The sequence below is a fragment of the Myotis nattereri genome (genome assembly GCF_964212035.1).
Source record: "Myotis nattereri genome assembly, chromosome: 2".
NCBI lineage: Eukaryota > Metazoa > Chordata > Mammalia > Chiroptera > Vespertilionidae > Myotis > Myotis nattereri.
The window spans coordinates 23497524-23517163 of NC_138076.1; positions in this window are offsets into that span (position 1 = coordinate 23497524).

Below are 19640 nucleotides of genomic sequence, written 5' to 3' on the forward strand. Positions count from 1 at the left end.
CCCTTCTGTTCATAAAGGGGAGGCAGGCCCCAAACTCTGTTTATCGGTCAAGTTTCTTAGCCAGAGGTAGAAATAATATAGAGGTTTAGAGATACGTTCCTGGATTTGGGTAAGGGAGCTTTAAAAGCAAAGGACCACTAGATGCTAATTAAAATATTGGTCATTGGGCCAGAACATCATGAATTTTCAGTTTTAAGGCAGCAATGAATGGACTGGAGAAATTCAGCAGAGACTTCAGAAGGGAGAAGTTCTGAAGAGAGGAGACTGGGGGCAGAGAGAGGGTGTTGGGTGGGCTGGCCAGGCTCTGGGAGAAACAGAGATGAAGCCTTCTGCTGCTGGAGCCCCAGCCAGCACCTTAGGGAGCTGGACGCCTCCAGTAAAGCCTGTCACGTGGGAGGGGTGGCCATTGAGGCCAGAGGCAGGGCCCCAGGACTGGATGGTCGATGCTCTCTGCAGGTGAGGTTTCACACACAAGCACGAAGCTACCCAACAGGCATGCCATACTCTCCTCCCATCCCCCTCAGATGGCAGACCATCACCCCACCACACAGCCAGAGCACAATGAATTTACAGGAGTGTCAATACATCCTGTAATCCATCATCTTGTGAATGTCACAATTATAGTGCACTGTATATTTATTTGGGAGGTTACGTGTGTCTGTTTGCTTAATGTAAACCTTCATCAGTCCCTCTTTTGGAGACATCTTCAAAACCTCTAAGTGGCCCAGACCTACCTTGACCTCCAGCGAGGCCTACCATCTAGGGCAGCGATTTTCAACTGGTGTGCTGCAAGAATTTTTAAAACATGCAATACCTATTTACTCAAGGGCACTGACCTCTTTTCCCTTAGACTGTCAAATAAAAAAATGACGACAGCCAACACAACAATAGTCATCCAGTGTGAATGAATAAAAATTACACCTATTTTTTTGTCAGCTCGCCAAAAATATATTTTTTGGTATGCCGCAGAATTTTAGTAATTACTTTATGTGTGCCATGAGATAAAAAAGGTAGAAAATAGCTGATCTAGGGGATAGCCCTGGAGAATTCTGTGCTCCCAGCTTTTCTACCTCAACTAAGTCATTGAAAAACAATGACCCTCATTAAAGTGAGGTTTACATTCACACCAGCTAGATGTGCCTGGAATGGTCTTAGGCCCTCTCCATAGACTCCTCCAAATCTCTCTGCTTGCTGACACCTGGAAATTATGTTCTTAGACAAGGGAACAAGTCTCAGGAGAACAATTGATCAAAGTGATTGGCACCCAACTGGGAGTAAAAGTTTCAGCAGAAAAAGTCAGAACACAGATTTCAGAGTCTGTGCATCACCCCAGGCCGTGCAGTGCAGTAGGGAGTGCAGACTCTGGAGCTCCCTCCCAGGAGGAGATTCTGGCTCTGTTCTATTCTGGCTGTGTGACCTAAAGCAACTTACCTGACCTCTCTGTGCCCCAGTTGGCCCAGCAGTGACACAAGGATAATAATAATAATGATAATAATGATAGTGATAATGATAATAATAATAATAATAATAATAATAATAATAATAATATATCTTCCTTATAGGTTTGTTAGGAGGAATGAAAAACAAATATATGCAAAGTGCTTATGACAGAACTTGGTACAAGGTATGTTAGAGTTAGCTATTAATATTTGGCCCCTACTGTTTACCTTCAGCTGTTTGCTTAAGTCCTCCAGTCCTCCAGCTATAGGGCTACCAGCTGGGTCTCAGCTGATTTAGGAAGATTTGGGGGAGTTAGTTGTTGCTTGCTTTTAAAAAACATGCTCACTCTCAAGCGATTCATAACTAATTTTCTGTGTAAAACCGTGGCTAAGTACCTTGTGAGGCCCTTGCATTTGAACAGATCAAGAAAGCCTGGGTTTCAGGAATGCAATGCTGGGAAGTTTAGGCATCCCTCTGCTGATAGCATCCAAAGATGTCATTAGTACTGCAGGGATGGCTGGGGCTGCAATAGCTCAGGAGCTAGAGGTAGGATTTTGTGAGGCTGGGGGTTCCTGCCGAGGAAAGAGCTGTGCTATAGTCTAGGGCAGTGGTTCTCAAAGCGTGGTCCCTGGACCAGCCGCGTCAGTGTCACCTGGCTACTTGTTAGAAATGCAAATTCCTGGGCTCATCTCAGACCTATTTAATTAGAAACTCTGGGACTGGAGCCCAGCAAACCGATGTTTTAATAAGTCCTCTTGGAAACTCCGATGCTAAAGTTTGAAACCTCTCTAGTCTATAGAATAAGTAAAGCCAAGGTTCAAATAACTGAGGTGAATGCAGAGCCAAGAGACTGGAGGAGGGTCAGATGGAATCTGAGCCAAATCAGAGAATGGAGGTTCTGGGAAATTGCTCTGAATACCCGTGGCTATTTTCAGCTGGCCTTTATCTCCTGCAGGTGCAGCCTGTGGATGGGTTGGGCTAACTTAAAGGGCCTGAAGCAAAGTGGGTAGGTAGAGAAGTCTTTTGCAGGCATTTTTGGCTGGCCATTCTGACCCCTTTGGGATGACAAGTTGTGGTCTGTTACCTTTTCTGCATTCAGAAGGATTAGGACTTATCGGTACTTTTCTGAGCTAGTTGGCCTGGCTTGAACATAGTATTATGGAACCAGAATTTTGCCATCAGATGAGGCCTAATAGGTTGGCATCTAGCCACCTTCTCCAAGGCAGCAGCCAACTCTGCAGTATTCTTTATGAGAGGTCCGTGATCACCTTCCAACACTACAGCGAGATGGATTTATTTCCATTTGTTGGGAAGTCCTTCCTTTGGATGGCCCAAAGCACTTATCACCTTGCATATAGTAAGCGCGCATACATATTAATTGAAACACTAATGCCTTATATCGAACAGACATCTGATCCTCTAGTTCGACACTACTGCCTAGAGCAGCACAGCACATGTGCACTCTCGTTTTTATTTGGAAATGCCCAGGATGCTTCTCAGAGTCTCTTCTCCAAGAGAAATGTTTCTTAGTTTCTTCCAAACTTTCTAGGCTGAATTGGCTTCCAGAGAACGAAAGACTACAGGTAAAATGATTAAGGAGCAGAGAGAGCTATGAAAGAAAGGCCCAGGAGGCCAAATGGTGCACAAAACTAGAAGGGTTAGTTTGGGGTATGGAAGAGAATGGGTAGAAATGAGAGTAAGTGAGGGGCTGATGGAACGAGGTAATTTAGGATTTAAGCCCATTGTGGGGGGTGGGGTAGGGGAGTTCTTTTTCTGTAGGTCTTGTGTGTCTCTCCGAAGCCAGGAGGATTTGGGCAGGAGTTGAATAGGACTAGCCAAGATCAGGTTGAAATTATGGTCACTAAACCCCCCAGGTCCTTTGTCCATAAATTGCTGCCAAGCCAGGGCACAGCAATCCTGTGCTTCTCTATTGGTATTTTGGACCTAACCTCAGGGCTTTCCCTAATCCTATTACATTTAATCTTGTTTATTCTAATCAGTCAAAATCATTTGGACCTCATTTCTGGAATGTGCTATCTGTCTCTTTCCACTTTGTGTCATGCATCAAATTTGTAAAATTACTTTGATCTCAAAGTCTAAATCATTGACAAAAATGTTGGCCCATTAGAGATTGCCATTCAGATTGAACTAATATTAACGACCACAGTCGGCTATGGGACTGTCCAGCTAGCCATTTGTTCATGGGTAAAATGCTATTCAGGTGATGATGGTATTTTCTTCTGATGGTGCTGAGGGGAGGAGGGCTGTGTTAAAAATGTCTATGGCAGCCATAACCGGTTTGGCTCAGTGGATAGAGCATAGGCCTGCAGACTGAAAGGTCCCAGGTTCGATTCCAGTTAGGGGCATGTACCTTGGTTGCAGGCACATCCCCAGTGGGGGGTGTGCGGGAGGCAGCTGGTCGATGTTTCTCTCTCATCGATGTTTCTGACTCTCTATCCCTCTCCCTTCCTCTCTGTAAAAAATCAATAAAATATATTAAAAAAAAATGTTTGTGGCAGTACCTACTGTAGCCACAGGTTCTTCTTGGACATTAGTATCTTGCTGAGGCAGCAGTAGGCTGCATCATGAGACCCCATTCCTCCACTAGCTACCTCTGATTGAACCTGACTCCAAAGCTACCAATTCGTGGGCTGCCTATGGCCCAGTGGGCTGGTCCAATCAAATATCACCCTTCACCTGACAAAAATATTCAATGCCAGTGTTTGCATTAAGAAAGGTGGAGAGCCCAGACAGTGTGGTTCAGTGGTTTCGCATTGACATATGAACCAGGAGGTCATGGTTTGATTCCCAGTCAGGGCACATGTACAGGTTGTGGGCTCAATCCTCTGGTGTGTGTGTGTGTGTGTGTGTGTGTGTGTGTGTGCAGAAGGCAGCTGATTGATGATTCGTATCATTGATGTTTCTATCTCTCTCTCTCCCTTCCTCTCTCTGAAAGCAATACAAACATATAGGAGAGAGGGGAGAAAGAAAGGTGGAGAGACCAGGTATTTAACAGGAGGAGCTGAGGCTAGCATATTGTCTAGAGAAACAACATTATTAGTGTGGGGTTTACAAAGTATCTGAATAAACAAATTCTGAGGAAGCAACAACTATGATGAGGGTCAGACTTTAATTTGTCAACATGGTGAACTAATATAATTTTGGAACTCTTTTGCTATGAAACAGCTAAAAATCTCAGATATGATATAACAAATGCCCTTTAAATGCATAGATGAGGTTATAAAGAAGTAAAAAAAATCTCCAGGGCCAAAATGAATAGCAAACTGAAAACCAGACTGGTAAGTATGTGATCAAAGACTGGCCACCATGGGAGGAGGGTGGCTTGTTATCACACCCAGTAATGGCTAGGGATTGGGTCTGAACCTACTTGGAGACAAACCTTGGGCCTGCATCAGGCAGATGGATTGGGACTAAAGTTTTTGCTCCAAACTAGGATCATTTCTAGGGTACATGCTCAGTAAAATAATGGACAAAAAAAATATCCATTCATCAGCAGTAGGAGTCAGCAAGGACACATTGTCCGCTTTGACTTGGGTCTGGATGGGAAAAAGGTCCCCCTGAGAATTTGTAGTCACAGTCTGTACCTTGCCTGAGTTTGGTTCTAATTTATGCCATCAGGGTGGTCCAGGAATCCTCAAGCTAAGACATTCACATTTAAGTGGCCCAAGGCTGATGACATGGGGAGACTGACAAAGTAAACAAAATCCCACTGGAAGGACACACCCTGATTCTAGGCTTTGCTGAATATGGGCTCAAAATTAAACATTCATAAGGAAACAATCTATCACAAGTGTGTGTCAGTGGACATGACTAAGAATTTTGGGAAATGTAACTATTAGATAGAAATTATTATTATTATTATTATTTAAAATATATGCTTAAAATGATTAAAGACAAGGGAAGTAACAAAAACACAAGAAAAAATATGGTGATATGGTGAAAATATAGCAGGCATGTGAAGTGAAAAATGTAAGTACTGAAGTTAAAACATAATAATTATAGAAAACAGCAAACTTATACAACACAAGAGAAGAAATAAACTGTAAGCTAGAGCTGAGAATGTTGTCCGGAATTCATTGCAAAGTGTTAAAGAAATATAAAATATTAAAGAGAGGTTAAGAGATATGGGGCATAAAGTAAAAAGTTTCAGTATATATCTAACAGAAGTTCAAGAAAGAAAAATAACTAAAAGAATGAAGGGGAGTTGATATTTAAAGGGGAAATGGCTAATAATTTTCCAGAGTTGATGAGAGTCGAGTCATAGATTCTCAAATCACATGGGTTCCAGGCAGAATAAATTAAACTAAATCCTCAACTAGACACATTGTGGTAAAAATGCAGAATGTCAGACAAGTGCTGGGGAGGACGTGGAGAAAAGGGAACCCTCATGCACTGCTGGTGGGAATGCAGACTGGTGCAGCCACGGTGGAAACAGTATGGAGTTTCCTCAAAAAGTTAAGTATGAAACTGCCATTTGACCCAGTGATCCCACTTCTAGTAATACATCCTAAAAAACCTGAAACACCAATCAGAAAGATTATATGCACCCCATGTCCATAGCAGGGCAATTTACAATAGCTAAGATCTGGAAACAACCCAAGTGCCATCAGTAGATGAGTGGATAGAAAAGCTGTGGTACATTTACACCATGGAATACTATGCAGCATTACAAAAGAAGGATCTCTTACTCTTTGAGACAGAATGGAGGAGCCTGGAAATAAGCCAGTCAGAGAAGGACAAGTATCACATGATCTCACTCATATGTGGAATCTAGAGGAAAAAGTAAACCGATGAACACATAGATCCAGAGATACAGAAGCATGGAACAGACTGATGAATCTCAGAGGGAAGGCAGGAGTGGGTGGGAAGAGATTAACCAAAGAATTTATATGCATAAACCATGGGCACAATCAATAATGTGGTGAAGGCCTGGGGCAGGGGGGAGGGTTTGTGTGAGTGCAGGCTAGAAAGGGTCAATGGGGAAAATGGGGGCACATCTGTAATACTTCTAACACTAAAGATACATTTTTAAAAAATGCAGAATGCCAGAGACTAACAGGAAGTATTAAAAGTTACCAGAGCAATCTACACACATACACCGCCCGCCCCCCACCCCAACAATTAGACTGTCATCATATTACTACGAGCTTCTGTTTCAGTGGTTTATTTATTTATTCATTCACCAATACCACACTCTCTTGATTACTGTGGCTTTATAGAAAGTCTTGAAGTTGGGTAGTGTCAGTCTTTCAATTAGTTTTTCTCCTTCAAAATTGTGTTGGCTCTTCTGGGTCTTTTGCCTCTCTACATCAACCTTTGAATCAGTTTGTCAATATTCATAAAATGACTTGCTGGGATTTTGATTGGGATTGTATTGAATTGACAGGTCAAGTTGGGAACAACTGATACTTTGACAATATTGAGTCTTCCTATCTACAATCATGGAGTATTATCTATTCATTTATTTAGCTCCTGTTTGATTTTTGTTTATTAGAGTTTTGTTGTTTTCCTCATATAGATTTTGTACATATTTTATTAGATTTATACCTAAGTATTTCTTTTTGGGGGTGATTATGTAAATGGTAGTCTGTTTTTAATATTGAATTCCACTTGTTCATTGCTGGTAGACAGGAAAGCAATTGACTTTTTTTTAAATATTAACCTTGTATCCTGCAAACTTGCTATACTGACTGATTAATTCCGGGAGCTTTTTTGTTGATTCTTTCTGATTTTCTACATAAACAATCATGTAATTTGTGAACAAAGGCAGTTTTATTTCTTCCTTCCAACCTACATGCCTTTTATTTCCTTTTCTTGTCTTATCCCATTAGCTAGAAATGCCAGTGTAATGTTGAAAAGGAGTGGTGAGAAGGGACATCTTTGCCTTCTATCTGATCTTAGAAAGTTCTGAGTTTCTCACTTTAAGTATAATCCTTTTGGAATTTAAAAAAATCGTGTACCTGTATCATCAATTAAAAAATAAATTTTGTTATCCATTGTCTAAATACTACCGGCTCCTGATTCTTCCAACCAGATGATTTCCCCTTCCCTTGAAAATCCTATGCCATTAATTTTCATCTTTTATGGCATATATTACATTGTCTTCTTTTATAGTTACTTGTGGACTTTTTTTAGTTCCTTCCTTCTGGTTTTCCAGCTTGAGAGCAGGAACCCTGCCCTCCTCATCTTTGTATTCCCAAGTGTGCCCAACATTATGCCTTATACCATTGGGTTCCTAATAAAAAGCTGATGAGTTGATTCTAATTGAGTCATTTGACCACATACTCCTGCAGATTTTATTTTGCTGTTGTTGACTCCTAGCAGTGAGCAAGGTCCTCCTACTCGTTCTTCCAACACATTTCTTTAGTACAGCCTCTATCAGATGCTCTCTTTACATTTTGTTCTTAAGGAGTAACAAGCTCAAGGAGCTGTTTACTCATAGCATTTTTCAGTCTGGTCTATGTCACTGAAAATCTTGATTCTGTGAAATACTTGGTGGCGCTGGCTTCTTAGCCTGACAGCCCTTACTTAGCTATGCCTCCTTGGAGAAAGTTCCTTGATTTCTGACACTGGCAATCTGAGGGTGGCAAGGGGTCAGGGGAGAATTGAGATCCCTTGGGGATAGATGCTGACAAAAACCTCTTTATGCTGCTGCCAGTGTCATTTGGAGTGATGAGGGCTGGGACCTGCACTCACCCGGGCACATCTCTGTTGCAGGAAGACAGCTGTCTGAGCTCAGGTTCCAAGAGCATGATGAAGGGCACAGCCTCTCTGGTGGGGACAGCCGCCCGCATGCGACACTTTTACAAACTGGGTTCAGAAAAACTCTCTGTGGCTGGTAGGTAGACGGAGGAATCTCAATTTATTAAAGTGATATTGAAATGGCATAATCCACCCCCTCCCCCAATGGATGCTTTATTTACACAGTGTGTCCCTTCTGTCCCACTGGTTAGTGCATTCCTTAATGCTCCTTGACTGGATGCTGACTTTCCTGTCACTTTGAGTCATTTGCACAGTCTCATTCCAGCATTTAAGACTTGACCCTGCTTACTTTTCAAAACTCAATTTCAAGCATAATGCAATGTTTATCTCCTCCCTCCTCCAGGCCTGGCAAGGGTGTTGACTTCCAGCTGCTTAGAGAGCAGGCTTGGGAGAGTTATAGTCTGTTTCTGGGATCCTTTCTCCTTTTCTCTCTCCCAGAAGGGAGTGGGGGCGGGATAGGAAGGAGGAGTAGAGGAGGCAGAGATTGCCTTACGTCACCAGCTCTGATTCAATTGGGGGGGGGGGGGCGTGTTCCAGGCCTGGCTTTCCTGGGGGCAATGTGAAGCTTCACCCTGTCCTCCTTTGAGGTGAGGACCGTCCCTCAGGGGGTGGCAGAGTCTCCCTTTGAGCTCATCGGTGGAGCACGCTCCACTCTGGTTTGGATGTTCTATCATACAGCTCTGTGGCTTCCCCGGAGGCCCTGGTTCCTGCCCCTGTGCTAACCACATGCTCCTTCATGCACAGCCACAGGAATCCCTGCATTCTCTCTGTGCCCCCCAGAAGCCATGTAGAACTGGAAAAGATGGGAGTTAGCCGCCTTCCTTTTAGGTCCTCTATGGGGCAGGTGAGCCTCCCACCTTCAGAAATCTCTGGTCCAGAAACAATCCCTAACAGTATCTCTTATGAGTTGAATTGTGTCTCCCCCCCACAAAGATATATTAAATCCTAACCTGGTCATTGCAAATACAATTAGTTAAGATGAGATCATACTAGAGTAGAGTGAACCCCTAATCTGATATCACCGATGTCCTTACAAAGAGGTGGCCATGTGAAGGCAGACACACAGGGACAGTGCCCCATGATGACAGAGGCAGAGCTTGAAATGCTCAGCTATAAGGATTGCTGGCAAAGCACCAGAAGCCAAAGAGAGGAAGGAAGGCCTCTCCCCTCTGCCCAGGTTTCAGAGGGAGCATGGCCCTGCTGACAACTTGATTTCAGACTTCTGCTCTCCCGAGCTGAAGACAGTAAGTATCTGTTGTCTTAAGCCACCCCGAGTGTCGTTCTTTGCTATGGCAGCCCCAGGAAACTCATACAGTGTCTGCTCACAAGTGTTTCCAAATGTGAAGGGACACTTGCCAAGCAGCGCCTTTTGGGTCTCCATTGGTGATAGAGGGAGACTAAGATGCTAGGCTCCCAGAATGTTCTCTGAAGAATTTCTCATCACCCTGCACTCCGATGGGTTCTGCAGCTCAGTCATTATCTAGTAGGGGGAGGAGATGCCGTCTTTCCTTCTCTCAGGCATCTCTGTCTTTACTAGTGGTTCTACTGGAGTCCCCTCATTGCTCTTTAGGGCACAGATAGCTCCCGTAAGATCCCTGCAGTATCTTTCGGACGCGTGGCCCTGCTCCCTGTCCTCAGACCCTCCTCATAGGGGCTGGGTCGGTGGTAGGCAGGCTGGCTCTTGCTCCTCTTAGCCTGTCCTGTGTGACGTGCTTGTAACTCTGAATGTAGAATGTGAGGTCCTAACTGCAGCTTGCCTTTCTTGCCCTCACCCTGGGTCCTAATCATCATCCTGGAAAACCAGAAGAGCCCATTCCACATCGTGTTTCCTCATTTAGACCAGACCCACTGCTTCACCAAAAGAGCCTGAATGGGCTGTAACGTAGGCAGACTTTTTCTGATGCTCTAAGGCAGTGGTTCTCAACCTTCCGGCCCTTTAAATACAGTTCCTCAGGTTGTGACCCAACCATAAAATTATTTTTGTTGCTACTTCATAACTGTAATGTTGCTACTGTTATGAATCGTCATGTAAATATCTGATATGCAGGATGGTCTTAGGCAACCCCTGTGAAAGGGTCGTCCGACCCCCAAAGGCGTCGCGACCCACAGGTTGAGAACCGCTGTTCTAAGTTGAGCCGGCAGACGTCAGGGGGTGACCGCAGAGCCAGCTTCCTCGTCCAGGTCATCCTGGAGTAGCATGGACCCCTAATCTGACGTGACTGTGCGAAGACAGAGACAGGTTGCCAAGATGCAGGTTGCCTCAGAATGAAGCTCACCTAGGCTGCGAGCGACCTCCAGGGAGAGCTGGGGCTCAGACAGTCCCTGAGGAGAAATGGGAATCTCATTAAGTGTCTCTCCCCGATCAATGTTTTCTAGTGGGGAACTCCCACTGCTGTGAACTTCCAGGGCAGAACTGGAAGTGGAAAAGTTCGCAGCCCAGCGTGAAGCCGAGAAGGGGGTGGAGATGGGGAGAGCCAGGCCTCAGCATTGCCTTGGTTCCAGGGAGAGAGGAGGGGAATGCTGTCAGTGGAGTCAGTTTCCCAGCCACGCCTTCGCCAGGTGCCTTGCTGAGGGGCTGCCTGGTTTTCACTGAGTAGGGAGAATGCTTTGCTGAACCCCATTTGTCCCGTCACTCTGAAGCCCGTGGGGACAGAGACTGACTTCCTGTGGGGGCCGGAGCAGGACGCGCTGGCTGCTCTGATGCGATGGGATGTGGGTGGCCTTGCCCACATGTCTGCACCCCACTTCCTATCTGGAGGCCCTGTCTGGGAAGCAGTCAATTAAGCGAAAGTTTGGTTTTGCCAGGCTCTGTCGTTTGCAAGGCACTGACACTCTCCAGACCACCCGAGAACAGGGGCTTGTGTTGCCTCAGAGCTAGATCCAGAGAGTTGCTGGTTGCCCAGAGAGCTCTGGGATCTGGCTCCCACAGAGATCCCTTGGCCCACACGGTCTCTCTGTTGTCACACTCGCTTCTGTCTGTGTCTCATTTCTGACTAGCTTCCAATCTTCTCTTTTCGGTCACACATGGAGGGAGGTAGTCAGATGGGACGAATTCTGCATTTCAGGCCACCTCATGCGTTGCCAGCTGGCCTGTGGGTGGGATGCCTTGGGTCAGGTGCCCAGCTCTAGTCCCATTATAGGCCAGGCCTGGGCAAAGAGCAGCTTAGCACTAAGGCTGTAGGGTGGGGCAGACAAGCTAATGGGCCAACGGTCCATCAAGTGTCAGGGTTTGCTTCCCAGTGATCCATCTGGGCCTCCCTTACTTCTCCTTTCCTCCCAGTCAGCGCTCTGGACAGGCTAAGACTGTAAATTTCCTCAGTGTAAATTCCTGTGGGACAAGAGAGGCACCAGGAGAGTGATGGGTGCTGGAGTGAGATAGAGGGCACCCGATGAGTAACTTCGCTGTGAGCCAGTGGAGGCCAGCACTCCCATCTTCCCCTTCTCCCACCTTTCTGGGAAAGGGCACCAGGTAGAAAATTCAGCAATGCCAAATGTGACACTGAGCCCACTCTTGTAACTCTGAACATAGAATGACCCCAGGAGCTTACAGTGCAGGCTGTAACGTAGGCAGATTTTTTCTGATGCTCTAAGGCAGTGGTTCTCAACCCTAACCCTAACCCTAACCCTAACCCTAACCCTAACCCTAACCCTAACCCTAATCCTAACCCTAACCCTGATCAGGGAAGGCGGTTAAGGAGAGCATCCTTGAAGTCAGTGAATGGGCAAATCTCACCAGGGACTAGGGAGGGGTGGGATTAGTATCAGAAATGTCTGGAGATTTTAAAAATAACAATGGTTGCTATCTCTTCTTCTCCTGAGATTCTGATTGTCACTGGAACAGGGATGGGCAAGTGTATTTTGGAAAGATTTCCTCCAGGGCTTCCTAATTCTCTGACCACTTCCCACAGATCTTTTGGTGATCCTGCACAACATACACCTTTTTGGTCAGGTACCCATGAATAAAATGTTTTAAATACGTATGCTTAATATTTGGATATTTATTTACTTAAAAATAATACCCATGTACTTCTGCATTCAGTTATTATAGTCATCATAAAGGAAACACAAAAATAGAAGAGAGGGCAGGCTTACAAAGAAATAGAAGTAGAACTTCAGTTATTTCTTACTGACTCCTAACTCACCTGGTGCCCATCCCATTTTGGAGACCACTACTCTGGGTTCATATTTGTACCCCCATGACTAGTTCAGGCCTGACATGCAGTAAGTGTTCAATAAAAAAATTGTGGGATAGATGAATAACAAATGAATGAGTTAGATCTTGAAGAATATGAATATTTTGAAAATAAGTAAGTGGGTAGGGGGAACAGACTGAGAGCCTCCCTCATAGATTAACATTATGATTTATTGACCTTTCTTAATGGAAACATTGAGATTAGGTCTTATGGGAGAGGACATTATGTTTGAGTAATGATTGGTTGTTTCGTTAATCAAATTAAACGTATTTATTTATTCCTCATCTCCATTAGCATAGTGGCCTCCTATTCCCACATTCTAATTGCTTGACCATCTCCCAGTCAGACGGATCCACCCTATGACACGGTTCTATCAGCAAGACAACCAAGGGGAAGCACCGGGGGAGGGGACTCTCAGCTATTAGTTAATTAGGTGCTGTGTGAAAGGGAGTGTTCCTGGCTCCTAATGGGTGGGAATTGATTTATTAGCACGGCACCACATTTGTATGCAAGACAGAAAGTTAGTAATAACCCAGAGTGAGGTTTTGCAGGGAGAGGGGGGAGGGTTCACGGCACTGAGGTAGCCTCTCCAGGGATTTCTTTGAACTTTTCCCTGCCCACCCACTCCAGGTGCCTTTGGGGGAGCAAAGAGGTACCCACTTTCTAAGCAGGAGACCATTCTCAAAGACTGCCTTCAGGAGAGCCCAACACTCTATCAACAGAATGCCAGGAGTGTCCTGTCTCCCTCCTTCATGTTGTAGACAATAATAGCAGCACTTGTATGGTGCTACTTTTAGCATATATGCCAGACTCTGTCTCCAAATGCTTTACACATACACTGACTATTTAACCGTTACAACATTTGAGGATGGTGTGATGAGTTTCCTTCTTTTACAGCTAAGGAAACTGAGGCACACAATGGTTAGGTAACTTGTCCAAGCTAGTGAGTGGCTAGTAAGTGGAAGCTCTAAGATTTGAATCTCAGTAATCTGGCCTCAATAACTTGCCCTCACCCATGGTGTCATCAATGAAGGAACAGGACTTGCCCTGACTTAAGATGATTGTGTTTGGCTCAGTTCAGTACTTTTCTTCCCCTCAGAACCCTGGTACCCTCGGCTCCCACTTCCTAATTTTCTAATTTAAGCTGGTCTCAGATCCTTCATTCACACTAAAGTGTAAATGGCTGAGAATCCATTAAAGACCTATTCCTCCCTAAATAAAAAGTGGACCCACTGTATGGGAGAACATATTTGCCAATGATACATCTGATAAGGGGTTAATTTCCAAAATATAAAAAGAACTCATACTACTCAACACCAGGAAGACAAATAATCCAATTAAAAACGGGCTAAAGAGCTGAATAGACACTTTTCCAAAGAGGACACAGATGACTAAGAGGCATGTGAAAAAATGCTCATTGTCACTAATAATCAGAAAGATGCAAATTAAAACTACAATGAGGTATCACCTCACACCTGCCGGAATGGCTACCATCAATAGACCAACAAACAACAAGTGCTGACGAGGATGTGGAGAAAAAGGAACCCTTGTACACTGCTGGTGGGAATGCAGACTGGTGTAGCCACTGTAGAAAACAGTATGAAGTTTCCTCAAAAAATTAAAGACGAAACTCCCATTTGACTCCATAATCCCACTTCTAGGAATATATCCTAAGAATCCCAAAATACCAATCAGAAAGGATTTATGCATTCCTATGTTCATAGCAGTGTTATTTACAATAGCTAAGATCTGGAAACAGCCCAAATGCCCATCAGTAGGGGAGTGGATAAAAAAGCTGCTACATTTATAGCGTGGAATACTATACAGCAGTAACAAAAGAGATCTTACCCTTTGAGACAGCGTGGAGGGACCTGGAGATTATAATGCAATGTGACATAGGCCAGTTAGAGAAATACAAATATCACATGATCTCACTTATATGTGGAATCTAAAGGAAAAAATAAGCTGATGAATAAAATAGGTTCAGAGGCATGGATGCATGGAAAGACTGATAGACCTCAGAGGGAAGGGGGATGGAGGGGATGAGAAGAGATTAACCAAAGAACAAATATGCAGTAGAGTCCCAATGCACAAAATTCGTGCACTTGGGTGGGGGGGGGCCCCTCAGCCTGGCCTGTGCCGTCTCACAGTCTGGGAGCCCCGTGATCAATCGCCCCAAAGAGGTAGGCTCTGCCCAACTGGCTGGGGCTCTGTGATGGATCCCCCCTCGCCCCACCCCTCCCTCCCCCACAGAGAAGCCTCGCCCACCTGCCGCAGCCCTCTGGTCACTCTGCAGGGTGATCATGGGGCCATGGCCAGGCCCCTGGCCAATTGCATTGCACCCGCCTTGGCTGGCCTGGCGCCAGTGGGTGTCATAGCGTGGTTGTCCGGAAGGTTGTCTGGACGGTCTTTCTGCTGTTCGGTCATTTGGTTGATTTGCATATTACCCTTTTATTATTATAGACATGTGGGGAAGGCCTGGGATGGAGCAGAGCCTGGGTGGAAGGGAACAAAGGAAGAAAAATGGGGACATCTGTAACACTGTCAGCAATAAATAAATTTATTTTATTTTTTTCTTAAAGAGCTATTCCTCATTGGAAAAAAACACGTGAGCAGGATCCGGAGTGCTAAACTGAAGGGGTGAAGGCTTTGAAGGTGGAATGTGAAGCAGCTTCTGGAATGTGTGTTGTGGGTGGGTATTGGGATGTGTCAGGGTCACACTCTGCAGACCGATGGGTAGGCAACTGCTTTTCCGTTTGGGAGCCTGACCTCTGAGAGGCTGGAGCCGGACAGAGCCTCCTCACTTCTGCCCCCCTCCGCCTGCAGACCCGCATTCCTGCTCTCTGCTGGCGCCACCGACCAGCATCCTAGAGAATCACAGCTGCCAGCCACCACCAGCTCCACTGCTAGAAAACCTGGTATGAAGTTTATAGCGCATTTCACAGCTTTAAAAGTGTGTGTTTGATGTAAATCTTCTCAAACTACTACTCGCCCTCATGGGGCAGGTTGGCCTGGTCCTCGTGCCAACCCTGCAGCCGTCCTGGACACATGGGACTTTGAAGGGCAGTCCCTGCAGCGGGGATCAAAGGCAGGGGTGGGAACATGCTGGCCACAAGAGTGGCCTCTTGGAAGGTGTGGGGAGAACAGAGGGCCCGCTGAGTGGACAGTAGAGATCCAGGTTCTCATCGGGTGTCATTACACATGTTGCCTGCACAGAGGGGGCCTTTTGATGGGGCCCTGAGGGGGAAAGAGATGTAGGCAGGGATCACAGAGACGGTTGAGGTTCCCCCACCAAAGAAAGCAGGCCCCACTGTAGCTCTATGGTTTGTGTGTGGCCTTTATGGGCCGTGACCAATGGCTCAAGGCCTGGGCTGGCAGCTCTAAGCCTTCATCCTGGGCAGGAATTCTAATTAAACTGGGGCTCCTGGGTCTCACTTACAAAGAATTTAGCACCAGACTCTGCCGTACAGGCCTCACCCAGCTGATCATACTCTTGCATGCCACCTGCAGAGACGCCCAGCCCAGGGATTCCCTGCTTTCCTCCCCAGTGGCTGCAGAGGGCCAAGCCTGATCCTTGGGGTGAGCCTCGAGCTTTGAATCAAACAAATCTTTAAAGAAAACATTGAGGGCCTCTAGATCATTCTGTGCTTCTCTTGCCAGACACCCTTCTTGCTATTTAGGCCACTCTTTTATATTTGTTAGGTTCATCTCTTTTCTTCACAATGAATTGGGTTTGTTTAGGTATCAGGGGTCGGGGACATTCAGGGTGGTATGGACGGCAGGCGAGGTTTTATTTAGCTGAACTGAGTACCAGACGAACCATGAATTGTGAACATCCAGGTCCCTGGCTCGTGAGAGATGGAGGAGGAGCAGAGGGCTTTCCAGACAAGCTGGACCCAGTGCGGAACCCCAAGGGATTGGTAGCATTTATGTAGGCAGAGAGGAAGTCTAAGGGACAGGGAATGGCTGCCTTACATGTTTGAAATACAATTGGAGGTTTAGCTGCACACTACAAATCCTTAATTCCCAAATTCTTCGAGTTCGGTTAATTCTGAAAGCGAGGAGTTGGAGCAACCAACTTCCCCTTCCATATTCAGCATTCAGATTGTGCTGTTGCTACTTATTTTCCTCTTTAAATGCTGCCTGGTTTCGGCAGTATAAAATGAGAATGTGTGTGGCTGATGCTGACCATGGTGAGGGTGGGGAGAAAACACGTCCCCAGGGCTTTGCCTGAAGTGTGTCAACAAATGTATTACCTTGGTTGCTCTGCCCTCCTGTCCTCTCCCCAGGGCCTCCTGTCCTCTCCTCTTCACAGCTCCCAACATCCGAACTCAGGCCGGGCCTGGGTCCCTCTTTCCATGCTTTCTCCTGAGTCCTGATCATTCGTGAACAAAGCGCTCATTAAAGAAAGGGTGGAAGGCCCGGGGAGATAAAAGAGATCCCAGGGGTATCTGATGATTGATTGATGCCTTTTGGGAACAGCAGCAGCCCCACCCCCCTGGCCTCTGGGTCTGGATAAGCTAAGGCCTGGGCTCCTAGCCGACGTTGCTGCTGGTCCAGAAGACACCCACATACCCAAACCGCCCGGAATGCAGCTTGCTGACCTTGGCAGGAAGGAGGGCTGAGTCGGCCTTTTGCGGAACATAAATACTCAGCACAGCTGCCTCTGACCTGCCCACTTCTTGTCAAGTCCAAGAAGGAAGGGACCTACCACTGGCCAAACGTTTTATCCCACCGCACCTCAGACCCCAAGGAACTTGGACTCTGCTCAAGTTAGTAAGTTGAAGCTCCCACCCCCCAAAACTGGCTGCTGGTGGAGGAAAAACCTGGGTAGGAAGGACAGTAAGCAAATCCGCAGAGCTGCCTGCTTTTAAAAAAATATTTTTATTGATTTCAGAGAGGGAGAGAGAGAGAGAGAGAGAGAGAGAGAGAGAGAGAGAGAGAGAGAGAGAGACATCAATGATGAGAGAAAAAATCACTGATCAGCTGCTTCCTGCACACCCCATCCTGGGGATTGAGCCTGCAACCCAGGCATGTGCCCTGACCGGGAATTGAACCATGACCTCCTTGTTCACAGGTCAACAATCAACCACTGAGCCATGCTGGCCAGGCAGAGCTGCCTGTTTTAATAAAAAAATGAAAGGTCTGATGTTGATCAGCTTTTTTGGAAAGCTCCCTATAAACTCTCTTAGGGAAGCTCTGGGCCTTTCTGCCTTCTCTGGTCCTGGGGGAAAGGGAAAGTAGAAAGAACAATATTATTCCATTTGGCAAAAGAGTTTATCTTTCAAGTGCCTTTCTCACCCATCCTCAGCCTGAGTGCTGGGCCCAACCCCATTCCTGGGGTTTAGCCTGATCCAGTCCTTTGTTCATAATGTAATGTCACCACCCCAGCCCTTACCACTGTTAGCAATGCCCTCCTTCCTCTCCTCTGCTTGGCTAGGTCCCACACATCCTTCTACACCCGTCTGGAGTTGTACGACTTCCATGAAGCTTCCTCCCACTCACTCTGCTTTCCATCTTTTTGTAATTCTTGTCATTCTGGAGTCAATCCCACACACATGGTTAGCACTTAATTATTTCTACTAATTTCATGAACATTAGCTCTGTCTCACCAGTTTGTTGGCATCACTTTTAGAGAGCACAGTCCTGTTGCATACTGGGAGGAGTTCAGTAAGTACAGGTTGATGATGAGTTCCTGGAAAGATGGAGAGTTCTTCTAGTATAGGAGGATTGGCTACTGTGACTACCTTCCAGGGCCTACCAGATCACAGGGTAAATTGGAAAGAGGGATTTTGGTTCTGAAATTTGGAGGTGAGTCTCCAGCAGGAAGGAGAACTGAGCTGCTAGATGTGTTTTTGCATGAAACCCACATCCATCCCAAGGCGCCACTGGGAGCCCTTATGTGAGGGCTTTCAGGAGGTGAGTGGGGAAGATATTGCCTCAGCATTTCAGCACCATGGTTTCCTTCTCTGTAGACATAATTTGAGCAGTTTGTTTTCAATGTCCTATTGTTATGACTGGATTGGGCTCCCCCAGAAATTTGCATGTTGAAGTCTTAGCCCCAATGTGACTGTAGAGATAGGGCTTTGGGTAAGTAATCAGGGTTAACTGAGGCCATACGGGTGAGGTCCTAAGGTGATAGGATGGGTGACATGATGATAGGAGTGAGAGAGAGGGAGAGAGAGAGCACTCATCACACAAGAAGGTAGCATCTGTAGGAAGAGTGCCCTCATCAGAAGTCGAACCCTGCTGGACCTTGATCTTGGACTGCCCAGCTTCCAGAACTGTGAGAAATAAATTTCTGTTGTTTAAGCACCTGGTCTATGGTATTTGTATGGCACCCCCAGCTGACTAATATACCTACATTTTGTTTATTTTTTTATAAAACAAATATTTATTGAGTGCTTACTATGTGCTAGGAACTATTATCTCTAGTGGGGTGGTAGTAGTGAACAAATAGATAAAAACTGTTCAGCTTGTAGAGTTTAAGTTATAATGGTGGAGATAGATAAATAAGGAATATATATATATATATATATATATATCAGAGTATGTCAAATGCATTAAGTGCTATTGAGGAACATAGAGCAGAGAAGTGGATAGGGAACACTAGAGAAGTTTGTTTAGGCAAACGCCTGAGTTCTTGGTGGGCTTGTCCAGAAGACCTCATGAAGATGACATTTAAGCAAAGACCTGAAGGAAGTGAGCAAAAAATTCACATGAATATCTAAGATTTTATTTTATTTACTTATTTTTTAATTGATTCCAGAGAGGAAAGAAGAGGGAGAGAGAGATAGAAGATAGAAACATCAATGATGAGAGAGAATCATTGATCAGCTGCCTCCTGCATGTCCCACAATGGTGATGGAGCCTCCAACCTGGGCATATGCTCTGTCCGGGAATCAAACCATGACCTCCTGGTTCACAGGTCGATGATCAACCATGCCGGCCAGAATATCTGAGATTTAAAAAAATTGGGTTTAAACTATCCATTGTACAATAAAAGGTATGGAAACCCTCATCAAATGACAGTTCACAATTTTGGAGTTTAGTTAACTGCAAGTTGACCAAGAGTCCTGTGTTTCTTATAACTATTCAAAAAGTAAATGTTCCATTAATACAAGCATAGTGGCCAGATAAAGACAGTGATCTTACAACTGTGCTAATCTAGACTATTCTTAGCACCACATATTAGAGCACTCTAGAGGACCACAATGAAGGTGT